Source organism: Buceros rhinoceros, unplaced genomic scaffold (assembly GCF_000710305.1).
Source record: "Buceros rhinoceros silvestris isolate BGI_N320 unplaced genomic scaffold, ASM71030v1 scaffold37333, whole genome shotgun sequence".
In the NCBI taxonomy this organism is placed as follows: domain Eukaryota; kingdom Metazoa; phylum Chordata; class Aves; order Bucerotiformes; family Bucerotidae; genus Buceros; species Buceros rhinoceros.
In genome coordinates this window covers 15,282-33,619 of record NW_010402566.1, presented here as the reverse complement: position 1 = coordinate 33,619, position 18,338 = coordinate 15,282, and positions in this window count along the sequence as shown.

Below are 18,338 nucleotides of genomic sequence, written 5' to 3'. Positions count from 1 at the left end.
GTTGCGGGAATTACAAATCAAGGGATGCCACTCGGAAATTCAAAGTATAAGTTTTTACCCTTAGTTAAAGCCTTGACTTGAGACCAAATGAGAAGTACTCTGAATTCAGAGGCAAACTCTCTTCTACACACAAAAATTCGAAAAATATTTAACATCAATAAGCCGTTTGTATGAGAACTGAGCAGCAAAACATTTTTTTTCCACTTGGTTTTAATACCTCTATGAATGAACTATTTTTGACTTAACTGTTTAGCAGCACAGTTAGATATTAAGAATAGAATTAGACTTTTACCTACCCTCAGGCATCCTAGGTGATTTTTGAGTTCTTCACACTCCATTTGCAGCAGTTGGATCTCCAGATCTTTCGTACTTTTGGATTGTTTGTTTATATTTTGCAGATGCTGAGCCTTAACATTGACAAAGTGCATTCTCTGCTTTGGAGGAGATGTTCCGGTAATTGTTTTTGTGATGACAGCAGTGTTATTGGATGACAATGTCAATGATGTTGAAGGGCTGACATCCTGGTAAAGAGAAAATACATTTTTCATGTCATTTTTGCATTGTCTGAGGGCTTCTTTCAAAAGTCATACCATAAGTGCATTATTTGAAAATTTTCTCCTTCAGATCTTTCATTCAAACAGGAAGCAAGCAAGAAACACTCTCACTTGATCAATCACCAGCACAGAGACAGAGATAACACAAAGATATGAAAAGCAGACAATTTCTTCTCATATATTTTATTCCTCATGCAGTGGATGCCAATCAGCCATGATCGTTGACAACACAGATATCGATGTCTTTACCACTTGATGGCAACATAGGGCTGCTGCGCAGCCACGACTGCTGGTCCTTCACGCAGCGTTACATCACCCAGCTCAGGAAGAAGTCACCCTTGCTGCTGAACAGCCACGGCACTTGGAAGCTGCTCTCCAGCTACATCCAGGGTGCTGGACGCCAAAAGGCACTTGGCCACGTTGCAAACCCTTCAGCAGTCAAATGTGCTGCATGAGAGTGCTGGAAGAAGCTGAAGCTCTCTTCTGAGCCCGGGCAGTTCAGAGCTCTGTGTGTCCCAAGTCTCCTCGCCTTACACCCAGCCGTTGCCTTACTCCTTGGCTCGTCCCGATGGGTGTTCTCGTGCAGTAAGATAGTACACTTCAGCCACAGCATGAGAACCTAGCCCAGGGACACGGGTTGCTTTGGCAAGATACTACTCAGCATCATGTTATCAATTTAGTTTTGATCAGAAGGGTCCATCCATACTGTTAAAACAGATCGCAGGTGCCCCGGTGTAAGAGCCTCACCGTCCTCCAGATATTCACAGCTCTGCGGCTGAAAACACAGCCGTGTTGCTGAAACCAAAAGCATTCCTCAAAGTCAGCATGACTGTAACAGAAATCTCCCTGCATGGAACCCCTCTCTTCTGGCTTTCTTTAACCAAAATAGCGTACACATGTCTATATAAGAAACATGTGCAAAAAAAGTCTTCTGTGCAGGAAATTAAGCTGTTTGGTGCCCCCAGGAGCTCTCCAGATCCATTTTTGGAAACATTTAGCCACTTTTCTCAAGATCCATTATCACCAAGTAAAACCTTTAAAAAAAAAATAGTGTCCTCTATGTTAATTTGACACTCCCCACAATAAGCATGCAAAGGCAGATACATTTATAGCTCTTTTATTTTACAATTAAGCTCAAACTAAGTCAGGAAACAAAAAATTCATAAAAATTTACATATGTCCCCAAGTGAGTCATATCAGCAGATACTCGTATTTTAGCAGCAACCTGAAATACTGCTCTAGCTGTCAAATTAGATATTTTAAGCTGGATTGCTCAAATATTTATGTTAATTCCTCCTACTGCAGTGGGATGTGTTTACCTGGGCTGCCTGCCAGATGCCCACCCAGCTGCTCTTTCACTCCCCCTCCTCAACAGGTTGGGGGGAAAAAGGAAGAAAAGATGAGAAAGCTCCTGGATTGAGGTAAAACAGGGAAATCACTTCCTGTCACGGGCAAAACAGACTCAGTTTGGGGAAAATTAATGTAATGCAGTGCCAATTACAATAAGTTTGGGTAGTGAGAAACAAAGACAAAAACTGAAACACCTTCTCCCCACACTTTTCCCAGGCTCAACTTCACACCTTCATTCCCAAATGCTCACCTTCCCCTTCAGGAAAAGTCTTCTCTGCAATGGGCCACAGCTTGGATATCTGCTCCTCTGTGGTCCCTCTGTCATGGCAGCAGGGGACAATCTGTCCTGGTGCCTGCAGCACCTCTTCCTCCTCCCCCTGCTCACACCTGGGTGCTCACGGGGCTGTTCCTCACACGTTTTCCCCTCATTCCACGCAGCGTTTTGCCCTTTGTTTCACGTGCTTTCCCCGAGGTGCCACCAGCCTCGCTGAGGGGCTCAGCTGTGCCCCGTGCTGGGACCAGCTGTGCCTGGTGCGGGGCAGCCCCTCAGCCCTCCTCAGAGGGGACCCAGCAGCCCCACTGCCAGCACCGGGGCAACTGAAATACAGTCCAACAGTACAACCACAGGATAACCGCGGCTGAAGCCATCAGCATCTCCTCTAGCAAAGCCGACCCCAACCAGTCTCTCAGGATGAGGGAGGTGAGGGTGTTACAGCTGTGTAAACTGGGTCAGCTTCTCACTTTTGAAGCCAAAAAGGCTCCAAACTTTGAATGATGAACACTGTACTTCCCCAAGCTGGAATACTGGCAGATTCTCACACATACACTCTGACCTCAGACGAGTAAATCAGGTGTTACTCTCCAGCAAATGCAATTTCCATGCTCTGAAAAATTAATTTAATCATGAATGAAAGAGCTAGAAAAACTGAATCAAACTGTGGTGTGTTATATCTGCTAAATCTGCACATGAATATTTAACAGGCGAGTTTCTTCTATTAAGCATTAAACTGCTGAGTAAATGATACAGTAAAGTCTAAGAGTTGCCAAACACTTAAGTGTTTATTGATTTTTTTAAAGCAATTTTTATCGTGTTTGTATCTACTAAAGGGAGAAGCATTCAAAGCTCTGGAGAGCAAATCCATTAGTGGATAGAAAAGACGAATCAGAGAAAACATCAGATAAAGTTCCCTCTCACTAATGCACCCCAACGTCCTTGGAAGGGCAGTTTCTCTGTAGCTAAACAGGGTGTCCTGTCTCGATCACAAGGACATCCTTGGGTTACCCTCACCGCTTCCTTCTTCTATGCCAACCTCCGATTCGATGCTGTTTGGGACGGCGCTGATCCCTCTCTTTCACAAGCCTTGTGTGCCAACTCATATGCTGAAATCATGAAATCAAGAATTTAGCATCAACGTGTAATTTTTTTTATTGGGGGATGACTTCAAATTGGCCAGTACTTTAAATTGGGAATCTGTAATTAGAAGAGTTAAAAAAGAAGGAAAAAAATCATAGTGGTGGAGTCCTGGAACTGGTTAACATTCATAGCAGAAGTCCTAAAACTGCAAAAAGTAATTGTGCTGGACCATAAAACCTTAATCTACAGAGCAAGGAAGCAAACCGTGAGATAAACCTCAGTGCGTCGGGTGCCAGGGAGGGTGCAGGCGGTCCTTCCCCCCGACGCGTGGTCACTTCTGATCCGTGTCACTGCTGTGACAGCTGGGGCAGCAATTGGAAGATTTTAGAGCATGTAACACTCACCTTGCTGCTCTTAACATTTGTTGAGATGATTTTCCGTTTGCTTCTGCCCTCAGATCTGAGGTGTGGAGGCTTCTCAGACGTTTGTTTTGCGATCTTGTTGCTAGTTTTGGACTGCAGAACAAAATTCGTCAATGGCTCATTACAATATGTTACCACAAGTGATTCTGTTGGACTTTAGTCCATTTGTTCTTGCATAATAAAGCACGTTTCGAAGTATAGACTTGAAGCTCAAGAGGGTTAACGGAACAGACTAGACGAGGCATTCAGAGGGCAGCAGAGGACAGAACACGTCTGTGGCAGAGCCCACTTAGCGGTCCTGTGTCTGCGTAGTGCTTAGCATGGGGTGAACTGCGCTGTGGACACAGAACGGGAGCCTAGATACCACTGCAATCCAAACAGTAAGGAACAGTATGAGGAGCAATTTGTTCCTGGCACAGCATTTTGTGACTTTGTCAATCTCGGGAAGAATCTCATACTGGGTTTATGTGGAAGATGGATAAACCAGCAGGGATATGAGCGGCCTGTAGTTACATGGGAAATGGCATCGCTTCATCAGATTGTTCAGACAAAAGAGGGCGCTTTCTGCTACATCCCTGGAATTTAAGTGGGATAAAGCAGTGTACAAAGAGGGACCTTTGTTTCCTCTGCTGTTACCCAGTACCGGAGGACAGGGTTCAGAATAAACACGCAGTATTATTTAGGTGTGCTACAGATTTTAGCACTGATCCCTTCATTACATTTCAAGGTGTTGCTGAAATCACACATCAATTTTACAGTATGCTACATCCAACGTTAGACAGTCTTGTCTCCTAGATCTTGCACACCTAAAGAAACCACACGCAGCCCCTAGGGAACTGGCCTCACACCACGTTGCTCAGCTGCAGGTTATTCAGCACTCTTAGGAAGGCTGGTCCCTTTTTCCTCTCTTTATGGATGTTTAAGGGAAATTTCCTAGCGGAGTTTCCCGTTGGCCCTCACTCTGTGTGCTATCTAAAAGCACCAGCAAAGCAGCTGGGTTGGTTTTTTTCTTACTTTACATAACATTTAATCTTGGATAACGAAGACTGCTCCCAGAGAGTAAACAAAGTGACTGAGATCTGTTTTTCCAAACACCGCTACCCTTATTCTCATCCTCTCCCTGCTGACGGTGAGTCAGGCTGTCTCTATTTGGCCAGAGTGACGTGGCACTTTGTACCATTTGAGGTGTGGATTCTGTATTTCAGAGAGGTTAAACCTTGCAACACCAAGCAAGAAGCTGTCTTTGGAAAAAGACGTTTATTTTCTTCTCTAATCAGCCCTCAAAATTATCTAATTACCCAGCAGCAGAAGATGGCAGGAGGAAAAAGCAACAAAACAAACCAAACAGAAAGAAAAATTAAATTGGTTCTAATAAAGCAGATAGCTGCTGGAAATGGAAGAGAAACCTTTTATGTAGCTGCTCTGCAGTCACTGTCTGTGAACCAAAGGTGGCCGTTAGAACCGCTCGTACTACAAGCACCAACTATCTGTCCCTCTTCTGGCTGTGACAGTTTCTTCTACAGGCCAGGATGCTTGGGAGGCATCCACAGGTCTTTTCAAAAAAATTAAAACACTGTCCCCTCTCCCACATTCTCTGACTTTTTCCTGTTTTCACTGGGGCAATCCCATCACATCTAAGATCACTGAAACTGGGAGGGGAGCAAACACGCGCAACAAATCCAAACATACCCGAGAGGGGAGAGCACAGGGAGTTATATGCAATGAAACTTACTATGTCTGAAACAGTAACCCAGAGTGTTCGGGTGTGAATTAGACATTTTTAAAGAAAAATCATCATTGCTGCACCCTGAATAAGATCATCTTTATAAGCCTGGTTGGTACAGCATATGAGTATGAACACCTTTTCTTTAGTTGACTACTGATAATAAAACCAGATTCAAACAGAAATAAATCGGAACGAGCTCTTGGCTGGGACCTGAGCTGGCCCCAGGTGTGAAGCGGGCAGAGCTCGTAGTGACCGATGACGGTGAGGGCAGAAGGGAGGCACCGCTAGTGCTAACAGGAGCGATCTTCCCAGCAGCAGCAGCTGGCACTGACTGCCACCCCGAGGAGCAGCAAAAGTGGAGGCTTGCTCGGAGGAACCTTCTATGTCCCAGCCTTGCTCACACCATCTTTTTCCTTCTCTGTTCCTATCTCACCTCGCGAGAGCAGAAGAAGAAATGGGAAAACCATTCTCCCTTCCGAGCTCTCATTCCCAAACCAGCGATGTCTGTGAAACCTCACGGCCTCCTCCTAAAGCTGTCAGACTTCTCTCAAACTACAGCAAAACCACTCATTTTAACAGGAACATTACATACATATTTATTTCTTTCTTTAAATAACTAGTATTTTACATCTATTCAGTTCAATTTTTATTTCTCTTCTGTATGTTACTATATTGTGTTGTGGCGCCACGTGTATTAGTATAAAAACAGAATTTTTAAGGTTACAACAGATGGTAACGACACAGTTCCCCTTTAATCACAGAAAACCTACTCTAATGCAATTAAAATACTTTCAGATTTACTTTCCTTATTCCAAAAGGTAGGGAAGTCAACGAGGGCACTTATATCTGTGAAGGATAAAAAGAATGCTCAATGGAAAACCAAGAAAAGCATCCTGGCCTTCAAGTGTGTGAGTCATTCTGCATAGCACATGCTTGCCTATAGCTTAGCAACGAACCAACTTAGACGAGAAAAAAATGTAGAGACCAAATAAATCATCTAAAATCAGCTCTTGTATATGGATATGTGAATCCAGTTGGATTAAGGGGAAACACAGAGACTTGGCCTTTATTTTCTTCAAACTCACTTGACATTTACAATACTTTCTGTTATTTCTAGGGATTAAAAAATTAAATATGTCAGCTGTAATTAAAAATACATTTCAACACTTGCTGAATTTTATCATCCTGTGATTTTACCTGTTTTCTTTCTAAGACTGATTTGTTCCACAGTTTTATTTGCCTCATACTGGAAGGAAAATCAGACCCAAAAATACGCCAGGGGAAACTGTATAAATGGGAACGCTGACAAAGGCCTCATAAATAGCTTCAAAGTCAAGTGAGTCCATGTGTGCCCAGCTGTCATGCTTTGGGTCTGAGTGGAACGTCGGAGCTCTTCTCCCAGCTTGTCCTGGCAGGCAGCGTGGGTGACTCTCTGGGGTGGATCAAGTCTCCAGGCACAGGGCAAAATCACTGTAACCTAAAATTAGCCGCCTAAATTCATACACAGGCTGTCAACTATCCAACTTCATTTCAGAAACGTCAATCATAATATTCTGCTAAGCACTTTGAAAGCCTTTTGTAGAAACTTGCTTTAGTTCTTATAATGGTTCTGAACCTAGTTTTAGGTGAACTTTTTAAAAAAGTCTTGCTATCAGCAGCTATTGGGGAACTCTGTAAATATGGGGTGAGAAATAGCTTTATATTGTAGGAGTAGACTAGCTGTACTCTTCTCCACATGCAAATTACTTTATTCAAAAATAAATGTACCACTTGGTAGGCAGCTTAGGAAGCTGAGACTGTTTTATGTGGGGAAGGTGAAAAGGAGCTACAATTATTTTAACAATGAATATCTAGAACGTATGCATCAGGGACGATAACAGAAGTTCACCGCAAATGGTGACATCTCACGTGGGTAATATAGTTGAAGACAGACCAGGCAAGCATTTTGCATAAACCATTATTATGACGACTTGTGGCGAACCAGAAGAGAGAGAGGGAAGCACATACCAAACTAGAATTCTTAATGTCAATTATTTGTCATGGGGATAAAAATATTTCCTCAACAGAAATGCAAAAAATAGGGACAGATTGAAAGACCAGCCATGGCCTTTTAGGACTACGAGCTTGGTTTCGAAACAGGATCCACAGCTCACTTCAGACTTACCAGGGCACCAAAATTTACCTGCTACCAAAAGTTTCAAAAGCTCTAGAGCAACTCTTCTTTGATGAAATTGGCATCGTGATTACAGCCACAGCATAACCAAAATACCCCACCTTTGTAGCCAAAGGGTGTGTAAGCGTGATGACCTTATTGCTCACAAAAAAGCTGCATTCCAGTTGTGCTTATCAACCACGTACTTTCTGCTTAAAAAACTTCTCCACTTTCTAAGCTGTCTACCAAAGAGTAGGATTTGGGGGTTTTAATCAAATATTTTGCACACTAGAGGCATATCCTACAATAGAAAGCTATTTATTAACAAGGCTTTACATTGTTCCTCTGTAGGACGAGATTTTAAAAAATGTTTTCAGACAAGTTATGACATGTTCTGGACTGGAAATGGTTACTCACCACTTTGTCTTCCTCTTTTTCTTTAGTCAAGGGCTTATCCACTTTTGAAAAGGATTGATTTGCCTCAGGGGAATCCAGTACGGAATAGCCACGATCCAGAATGCTACTGATAGTCTTCTTCTGTAATAGAGGGAAAAGTGCCTTGAGAGCATTTAAACTCTCTAGAGAGAAGCCTAAATTGGCTTATAGGACTTTTGACTTTTAATAAGTCAGCCAGCACCATTTCACTCGTTACAGCCTCGAGGTAACAGACTTATTACTTGCATAATTCTTCTTTCTCTATGCCTTTGTTTCCTCCCCACCACTCCAAAACATTCACGGCCTGTCTCGCACCTCTGATCCAAGCTTTGGAGACGCTGGGTGGGTATTCTGAGACGCCTGGAAAGGAAACTGCCTTTCCCTTCCTCCTCCCAGGGCTTTTCAAAAGACAACCAAGATCTTTAGTCACAGGAGAATTAAGCATGGCTCAAAGTTTCCCTTTTCCTCTCAGGAGTTTTATTGTAGGTGAGCAGCCAAAGTGCTTGTGACTCTTCAAAGCTGGTTCTTTTACTAAGACAGGCTCCCAGATGTTTGGGAGGTGCTGTGGGAAACTCCTTTTAAGCAGCAGCACTGGAGGGCAAGTAGCTTACTGTCAGCACTGGGAGACTCTCCACCCAGTGGGAACAGTGACGTGTTTTATGCCCAGAAATAACCGATGTTTCTTACCTTGGTATTTATAACAGCTGAGTACAAAGTCCATCCAACAAGGCACTGTGTGTCAACCAGAGGCATGGTCATAGCGTGAATCTTACGGCTTCAGTAGTGTTTTACAAAGGGAGTAGTTTCCTCCCACCCAGAAGTGGGACAGAGGAAAAGAACGTTTTCTATATAGCCAGGCATCTAAGATTCACATCAAGCAAAACAAAATGCTGTGCATCAACACCTAGCAACAAGTTCTGGGGGTTTCTTTAATCCTGTTTAAAAATTAAAGGTAAATTTCTACTGAAAACATACCCTTGATACTTCAAAAGGTTTCAGGATGGTACAGTCTGATGGCTGTAAGTTCTGCCCTCAGAAGAGATGCCACTTTCCACCTACCTTTCTGTTTTGTGCTGAACTGCAAGCACAGTGCCCCAACCTGAAATGAAAAATCCTAGAACAGAATTCAGGAGAAATCTCTGTACAGACAGAGCATCTCATTTCTCCTCGATTAAGAGCAAGCTCAGGAGCGAAACGAGCACAGTGTGCTGCTCCCAGCCAGCAGAGATGCATTTATATGCAGAGAAGCCAGCATCTAGCTTTCACTGCAGTGAATTCAGAGTGCTTAGCTTCAACAGCATTTTGCAAAACACTATTTAAAAATCCATCCAAAAGCAATTGAAAGGAAAGCATATCTGCCAACTACATGCAAATCATACAAATCCTTAGAGTTTTGAAATTCAGTAGGTTTTTTGTTGTGAAAACATATCCAAAAATAAAATGGAAAGTGCATGGGAAAACTGAGAGTTGAATAAGAAGAAAGGAGGTCTCTTTTCCAAGGGGAAAAAAAAAAAGCTATACATTCCAGCAGTTCAGTACAGAATCAACTATTTAAAAAAAAAAAACAACAAAACTTCCCTTATCTAAAATCATGTGGCGGGCACCAAGCCACTGAGCCACGTACGTCCCGTTATGACCCTTCTACTTCAGTACCAGCTAAACCCCACATTAGGAGAAGTTATTCTTGCACCATTTGTACGGAGGAATTCAATCTACGCTGCCTGCCCCTGTCCAAGCCAGAAAACAATCAGCAGCGTCCCTGCCTCCGCCGAGCGCCAGCCAGAGCTGTGCGGCTGGTGTGCACCAAGCCACTGAGCCACGTACGTCCCGTTATGACCCTTCTACTTCAGTACCAGCTAAACCCCACATTAGGAGAAGTTATTCTTGCACCATTTGTACGGAGGAATTCAATCTACGCTGCCTGCCCCTGTCCAAGCCAGAAAACAATCAGCAGCGTCCCTGCCTCCGCCGAGCGCCAGCCAGAGCTGTGCGGCTGGTGTATAATTCAATCTACGCTGCCTGCCCCTGTCCAAGCCAGAAAACAATCAGCAGCGTCCCTGCCTCCGCCGAGCGCCAGCCAGAGCTGTGCGGCTGGGGTGCTCCGTGCTGCCCGGCTGGGACCGCCAAGCTGCTGCTTGCGGGAGACGCGCGGGCAGATTCCTGGGGAAGAGGCGAGTGCCCAGCGCTTGCATCCCTCGTTTTCCAGCAGCGTGAACACGCTGGCTGGCAGCCAGCTGCAGCCTGCGCTGCTCACTCACGCTTCCAAAGGGCCGAAGATGTGCTTTCTGCGGTTCGCAGGAGGAACAGCTTCGGGGGAAATGCAGATTTACATCAGCACTGTGCTCGCTGACACGACGGATTAATGCACACATCTTTCCTCTCCGGAATCACAGGTTTAAGTCTCCTTCACGCGTAGGCCTGAACCAGGTCCCTTGAAGCTAGCAGGAGTATTGCTGTGAATGTCCTTAAGAGGCTGTGGAAATCCCTCTTCCAGGAGGGAAAAAGTCCAGCAGAGAAACTACAGTGAAGCGGCCCATTTGTACGTGCACAGGTATTTCAGAAGCTCACTGAACTGTCTCTATTTTTGGTAATTACTTGCAGTCTTCCCCACTATTTAAGTGCATGATTTTTAGATTTTATTTCACAGCCAGAACTATAATGCTTAGTCAGCCTTTTGAACCTTTAACTTCTGCCACATCCTAGAATGGTCCTCTGTTACATATTTTAAATATACTGCAGTAAAACTGAAACATACTCCTCAAGCTGTCTACTTGTCTCAGAGGAACAGCAGGCAGGCAGGAGATCACGCACCCTTTGTGGCATCTCTTGAAGTCAGTGAAAAGACTCCTATAGGAGTTTGATTTATTCTAAATAAAGGGCCAACCATACTGGAACAGAAACTCCAAGCCTTCAGATCCTCTCTGAGGTTAGGGTTTTTCTTACTGATTGCTGATCAGCAAGGACTCCATCGTCAGCCATCGTAACCTGGAGTAGATCACCGCAGGCAGATGCTTCACTGGAGCACCGAATGCGGATCTGGCCCGTGACAGACGATGCTTCTCCTCAGGGACTAGATCCTGTTCAGGCATCGCTAATGATGTGTGTAAGCAGAATTGTCTGGTTTAGCAGCAAGTTCACAGATGCATATGAAAATACTGGTGAAGTTTTTATTAGCTGTTAAAACGCTCTGAATTTCTTACCCACAAATGAGTAAATGTCTTTAGAAAACCACTTTGTTTGAAACAAAAGTACCATGACTCCCAGAATAGAAATAAACAGTGAGTCAAACTTCGCCCCCAATGAGATAAACGCTACCATACTAACGCGTGGATGTTAATGCTACAGTTGTGCTCCTACAAAGCCGTAACACCCCTTAATAGGCTCAGCTTTATTTCACCCATCATTTATTTTGTTCCACATCACATTAAAGAAGCCTGAACCCAAAAGCCTCCGACTCCAACAAAAGTGAACAGGTGATTCTCATGTGACAAATGATACCCAGCATGAGGGCCCCTCTTTGTGCACTGCAGACAGCTGTGACATTTTTCTAAACAAAAATGTACAAAGTAAATATAGAGGGAATTGTATGGCAATCCTTGAATTATTGAAAGGCAAGCTATGCAGAACAAACATAATTAAAGGGTCTCATTATCTTGTAAATAATCATGGTAAATAATGCTTTAGATAATTACTTCATTAGTTCTCAAAACACTGGCTTCTATTCTCCTCTGAGATTCCATCCACTAACTCTACTCTGAATAAATTGCCAAAAGGGAAAATCAAAAGTAGAGCAAGCATGTGAGCTGGAAATGCAATGTGTACTTGTTGTATGAACTGATTTAAACCCAGGATGTTTTGAAATGCTTTTTTTGCAAATTTTCAGAAGGTTAGAAGCGGTTTGGGGTTCTTTTTAACTGTATTTTTCCTTTTCCTTCGGATTGCATTCTGATGCAGTTAGATTCATTTGCTGGCAGCTATAATTATCCATTTAAAGACGGTTGACCACTTAAAGACGGTGTGGATAGGACCAAGGTTAGTCTGTATCACGGATGACTGTCCTTCTTAACTAAACAGACACAGTGCCATTTTTCTGCACTACAAATACCATGAGCTAACTTCAAGAACACTCTATGACTCAAAAAGCATTAGCCTAAACAAAAGGAAAGCTGAAGACCAAGAGAAGAAATCGGCAGAAAATCCAAGGTGGCTCAATAGCTAAGAAAGTCTGCGTTCGGAAAAGCAAACAGCTTTTCTCAAGAGCATTCTGTGAGTAGTGCCAGTAATTAAGGCAATGGGAGGAAAAAGTGGCAAATATTTTCCTGGTCAGGACCCAAGTCAACTTGCAGCTCTGGCGAAGGCTGATGCTCACAAGTCACAGTATTTTAAAAGGCCTTTGCCAAAAGTCCATTAAAGAAATTGCGTAGCAAGAGGAAAATGGTAAGGCTGCAGAGCAAGTTCCCAGTCCTGAAGATGTTGCTGGGCACGGATCAATCACCATCAAAAAGACTAGAAAAAATTCATCCCAGAAGCTGGTTTCCAAACCCTAGAGTAATTGGTAATTTTTTTTAAAGGGGAAAAAAGTGAAGAGTCTAGGGAAGGTAATTTTACTTCTTCCTCTGGTCTTTCAATCTCCGTCAGAGCTGAGTATTGCTAATTAGGCTACATGAAAAATACCCTCCAATACAATGAGGCATTCTTGCACGCCGCCCACTCGTTCTGCTGTGTCAGCATTTACAAGCAGTTTCCACACAGCGGCGTAGTCCGGATTGACCACTAACCCTGCAAGACTGCCTCTAATAAAGACACACATGCAACAAACTTCCAAACCTTCTCAGTGACACAGATCTACAAGATCTGCCATTCCCACGCATGGCTGCAGCAGGGACGTTTCAGTGACGTACCTGTGCTGCTGCCTGTGACACTTTAGGAGGAAAGCTAGTTAGAAAAGTAAGATGCACAAACGGTGCTGAAAAAAAAATCACCGCTGTATCAGTTACTGATAGATCTTACATTATTTTATAGGCAATTTTCTTTCCTCTGGCTAAAATAATCTTAAAATACAGATGTCTCTCTTGAATAAAAAGTTTAAGAAGTTTTACTGTCCAGGAAGACGGCAAAGCATAAATTCCATTTGAAATTTTTGACAATAAACACATAGCATGGACTTTTAAAAGTTTATTAGGAGTATTTGACACTCTCTCACGCACACGCCAAAGGCAAAGACAGTCATAAGCTGAAACGGGCACCAGAGTGCACAGGCTGTGCTCTGCCACTCAGATCCTGCGTGATCTTGGACAAGTCAGTTCAGTGACTTGGATGAACTAGGACTTAATCTTTCGATTAGACACGTAAGCAGAACAGCTCTGTAAGAGCTCTGATGAGTGTTTGATTCTACAGTGACCTACAAATGGGAGCCAAGAAAAGCCTTCAACAGGCTTTCAAATAGTTGCGATTCCTTCTCTTCTGCTTAGCAATATGACCGGACAAAGATGTATTTCAGGTAGCCTGAAACTACTCCTGGTGAAGAAACCTGTCTGGTTATCTTGTTGTGAAATATCCTAGCCACTCACCCCCTGCCCCGTGGCTAAAGCTCATACACTTTACATTTAGTCTAGAGAATGCCTTTCACAATAACCATTTATATCCACAATTAACAGAAATTTGTTCCACAAATGGGCCAAAGAGAAAACTCTCCTCAAGGCCAGATTCTCTTTTTACTAATTTTTAGACTAGCAAAATGCTATTTTGTCAGATGGGCTTCCAACAGAAAAACAACCCCATTAATCCATAGAATATTAAGATACCGTTCTACTATACAAGCAGTTATGATGGAAAAAGTTTGTTTTTAAAAAAAAAAAAAACAAAAACACATTCACGATTATATTTAAAAAGATTCAGTTAATGAAAATGAAAGGTGTTTCATTCTGTGATGTAGAACAGAATGAGAATCTGGTCTGACCTCACCAATGACACTGCTTTGAGCAGGAGGTTGCACAGATGACATGCAGAGATGGCTTCCAGCCTGAGCAATCCTCTGATTCTACGATACACAGATGTTCACCCTCAGTTTGTGTCACAATTCAGGGAAGGAGGAAGCTTAAAAAAGAAGCCATGGATTTCTTCATGAGCTATCAATATGACTATACACACATTAATTCTTGTCTGCCTCCACACCTCACTGCAGAAATTTTAGATATAATTTCCTGAAGAGACTTACCCAGAGTTAGAAACGCAGATGAAGATTATGTAAGAGCAGACTCGGAACAGTAGAACCTTGTAGGCACGGAAAGTTAACAGCTCTGCGCTATACTGCCAAATAACCTTGTCAAACACGCACTGAAGTTGCCTCTCCATTCTCTGCGAGTTTACATCAAAGGACTATCAAGCGAGCTGTTACACAAACAGCACCGCTGTTGAGTCCCTACTCCTTGTGACATCCTCTCCAAAGCGAGCTGCGCTCGGTGTTAACGTTGTCAGGTTATTTTCGATTGACAGTAGCTGACATGGGCTGACCCAATAGCCTCACGCTGTCTCTCAAGTATGGATATAGAACCACAATTCTGTATGCCAAATAATCCTTGTTTTCTTCCCAACCCAGTCTGCGATATACTGTTAGCTATTTGTATCATAACAGCCTTCTTCTAAGAGCTATTTACTCCTGAGCATCAAAATCCTTCTTTCCCCGTTTGCAGTAAAATGATTCAAACGCAGCCAATAGCAGTAATCACCCTTCACAACACAGAAACCAATCAGTTTGTACTTACCATTTCTAGGTATTTCCCTCTGTAAAAACCTTTACTCCAGCAGTACTCTTGTTCTTCAGAACCTAGTTACAAGTGCTTATAAAACGCTTTTTTTATTCCAGAATGCTCATTTGTAAGTGCTTCGCTACAGGCAGGAGGGCTCAGCCGGGTTGACAGAGGCAGCTAAAAGAGGCTGCAAGTGGCACTCCATGACCGAGCAGCCAATTACTGTACATGACAGAACGGGCTGAGCTGACCCACAGGTGCCAGGGCTGCCCCACTGTCTGCAGCCGCGGCACAGCACCACGGCTATTTTCAGAAGTTGAATACAAGCTGCAGTAACGCATAGAATCAAATTTAACATTGGGTAACCCAAGTCTTTAAACCCCCATCACACCCCCAGAAAGACCCCAAACGAACCCTCTGTCCAAACTCTTCTCTCAAAACTACATTAAGCACAACTGGAAGAGTGTGTGGTTTTTAAATAATACCATTTCTGTGTAGGAAAACATCCTTCTGCAGAGGCAGCGGTTCCCTTTGTCTTCTAAATTTTATCAGGCTTCTCCTCACCAAAACTCGGGCACTGCTACGCTAAACAAATCCTCCTGCCTGGAAACGTCTGCCCCATATCTTTACACTGCAAAGAGAAGCAGAATACAGGCAGATCAATTTTTGAAACAGCTGTAGTTCATCTATTGAGTTCGTTTCTGTTCAGCTTTGGTGCTTTCTGCTGTGAGAAGCAGCAGATACCTGCACCCATACACCATCCGCGTGCTGGGGCTCTTTAAAGAGCAGCCAGTTAACGCCTCCCCTGTGCTAAGATTTTACTTTTCACTTTGCCTTTATGCACAAGTTTGCCTCATTAACTGCGAGGTTCAACATTCTCACTCCTATCCGATTTTCCCAATACCACCAAGAAATGTCAAGCAAAGAATAACTACCCCAATTATGGACAGTTTCCAAGTGCTTTGGTACTCCCTCTGCACATACCCCCTCACCGGCCTTAGGCTGTTCCACAACTTCTAACACCAACTTACTTCTGTGGGAAGGCGGCACCAACTCAAATGAAACTTGAGCATTCCGAATCTCTCCGAAAGAGCCCCCACTCAAAAAGAAGGGCACAACCAACCGTTGCCCTTTTCCAGTACCCTACTGACACTTGTACCACACTTGCTAGAGCGCCCACCATACGCGAGGCTCCTGTACATCGGGATGTGACCTGTGGAGGAGGAAGATGAGCACCAGTCCCCGTGCAGGTGGCAGCTGCTCCTCCCCACCTCCCATCCGGTGCAGCCACCACGGCAGTCAGCTCCAGCCAGGCTCCTCACGCCTGTTCCCCGCTGCTGCTGGAGACCGGTGCGCAGGGCAGGGGTAGCTGGAAGGAGCCAGGCCACCAAGGCAGTACAGCATCCCCCCTGGGGTTACACCACTTGCTGCCACGCCAGCAAAAAGCTGTTAGGGTGGCAATCTAACATCAAACATCAGCACAGGGAGAACGACTCCAGCTACCGCCCGTACATCCGAACCCTGAACCTATTCCCAAATTTCCAGGTCTGGGGTAGGCAGGTAAGAGGAAGTTATTTTAATTCTGCACTGGGAAAGATGCACTTTTATGAGGAGTTTTTGAGAATACGTGAATAGCTTTATTCAAATAAATAATTCCCATATTTTAAGTTTAGTACTAAAGCAAAATTCCATGGGCATAGTATAAATTAATAAATCCCATTAATGTCTCCATAATTATCTCTACAGCTACTTTGATCATCTCTACATTTTTTTTGATAAAAAGTTTCAGGAAATACACTACCTCCTCTTCAAGACCTAGGTATCAGCCGTTTGCCACATGTGGTTGCAAAGACATACCAGCCTTATTCAAACACTTACTGGAAATATTCGCAAAGGTCACAATGACATAACGAATATAAAAATAGCCACAAGATACTTGCTTAGATAAATTTATTAGTGCATAGGTTAGAGATTTACTCCCCTCCAATATTAACAGAACAAAGAGGTTCACCTGAAAAACAAGTCTTGTTTTGTTTTAAAACAAACTCATCGAGGCAGCTATATAACAACAAGTAAAAAGCACAGAGTGGCCTATTCAAATTTCTGGTCTTGATGGGCAAATTATTGCATTACAAACAAAAATATTCAACATGATGGGATTTTGGGGGTCATTTTAGGTCATCGGCTGTTAAACAGCAGAACTAATTTTCTTCTCCCAGTCTAATTTGTGTATCTGTATAAATAATATTTACTGATAAAAATCTAGAAAGCTATAGAATAAAAATACATTTTACCTAGAAGGAGTACTAAGGCAACGAGTCTTTCCTTACTTTGCACGTAAACTTCATCACAAACATCGGTGAGTGTTCTGGATTTAGAGGTAAAGAAACTTGTTTGTTCATGAAGCCGAAATTTTTCAAGCGACTTCTCTATGGCTGACTTGCAAAAAGGCCAATAACAGTATTTTTTTTTCTTTTTTTAAACATGTTTGACATCTGAATAGCTCCAGCACATTCACAGTGTATTTGGACAGCAAAGCAGGAATATTCATACATACAACATAAATTGTAAACTTTGCTGAATTTCATGAAGTCACCGGACTGAGTTATAGGTTACTGGGTAACTTTGATCTCGGACACTTTCAGCAAAACATAAGTTTAATGACTAATGTTTTAGGACTATGCTACTGCAGTTAACATTATCATTGGAAAAAAAATCGTTGGAAATATTATATTTGGAAACACGGACAAGTATAGTTTAGACTGTGTTTAAAAAGGCACACGTTACACTTTCCTCTAACTCTCCTGCAGTGTAAATGTATCTACATATCTACACGGGTATCCTTAAACATCGAGAGGTCAAAAATTCAAGTTACAAATATTTTACACACAAAATATAAAAATAACTTGTAACACAAAATGCAGTTATTTGGTTACATTTGAAGCCTTTCAAGCTTTCAAGTCTTGCAAGCTAGAATTACAACAGGCGTGTACACACTAAAACACTTCATACATGTTATAGAACACAGACTGCGTAACACATCAGTGTCTTAGTTTGTGCTGTGTTTCAGACGCTTCTGAGGGAGTTTATCCCTCTCTGCTATATTCACACACCCACATGAGCGAGCGCCTGAATAGCAAATCCTGACTTGGCTTTATAGAGAAAAAGCGTCAAATTCATATGAAAAATAAGGCTAAACTGATTCATCAGTTTTCTCTGCACAGAGGTTATTTGTAAAACTGCCTGCTCAAGTTCAAACTCAGAGTGCTTCACTATGGCATTCTTTTACCAGAAATGCTGCAACTAACTTTTTGTTATAAAGGCAAGGAAATATTTAGAGCAGTTAACCTTAGTTGCATGAAAAGAAAAAAAAAAACAACCTGTAAAATACAAAAAAGCTCTTTTTTTTTCCTTCTCAAGTGTAATGCAATAGGCAGACAGTTAAATAAGTAGTTTTTTCAGGATAAAACATTTTAGCACTTATTGGAGAAAATTTTAAGTATAAAGCTTAGGTAGGTGAAGGTTACTAAATAATTAATACACTTAAAGACAAGGCTACATCTTATAAAAACGTTCACAAGAGTGCTAACAAAAGC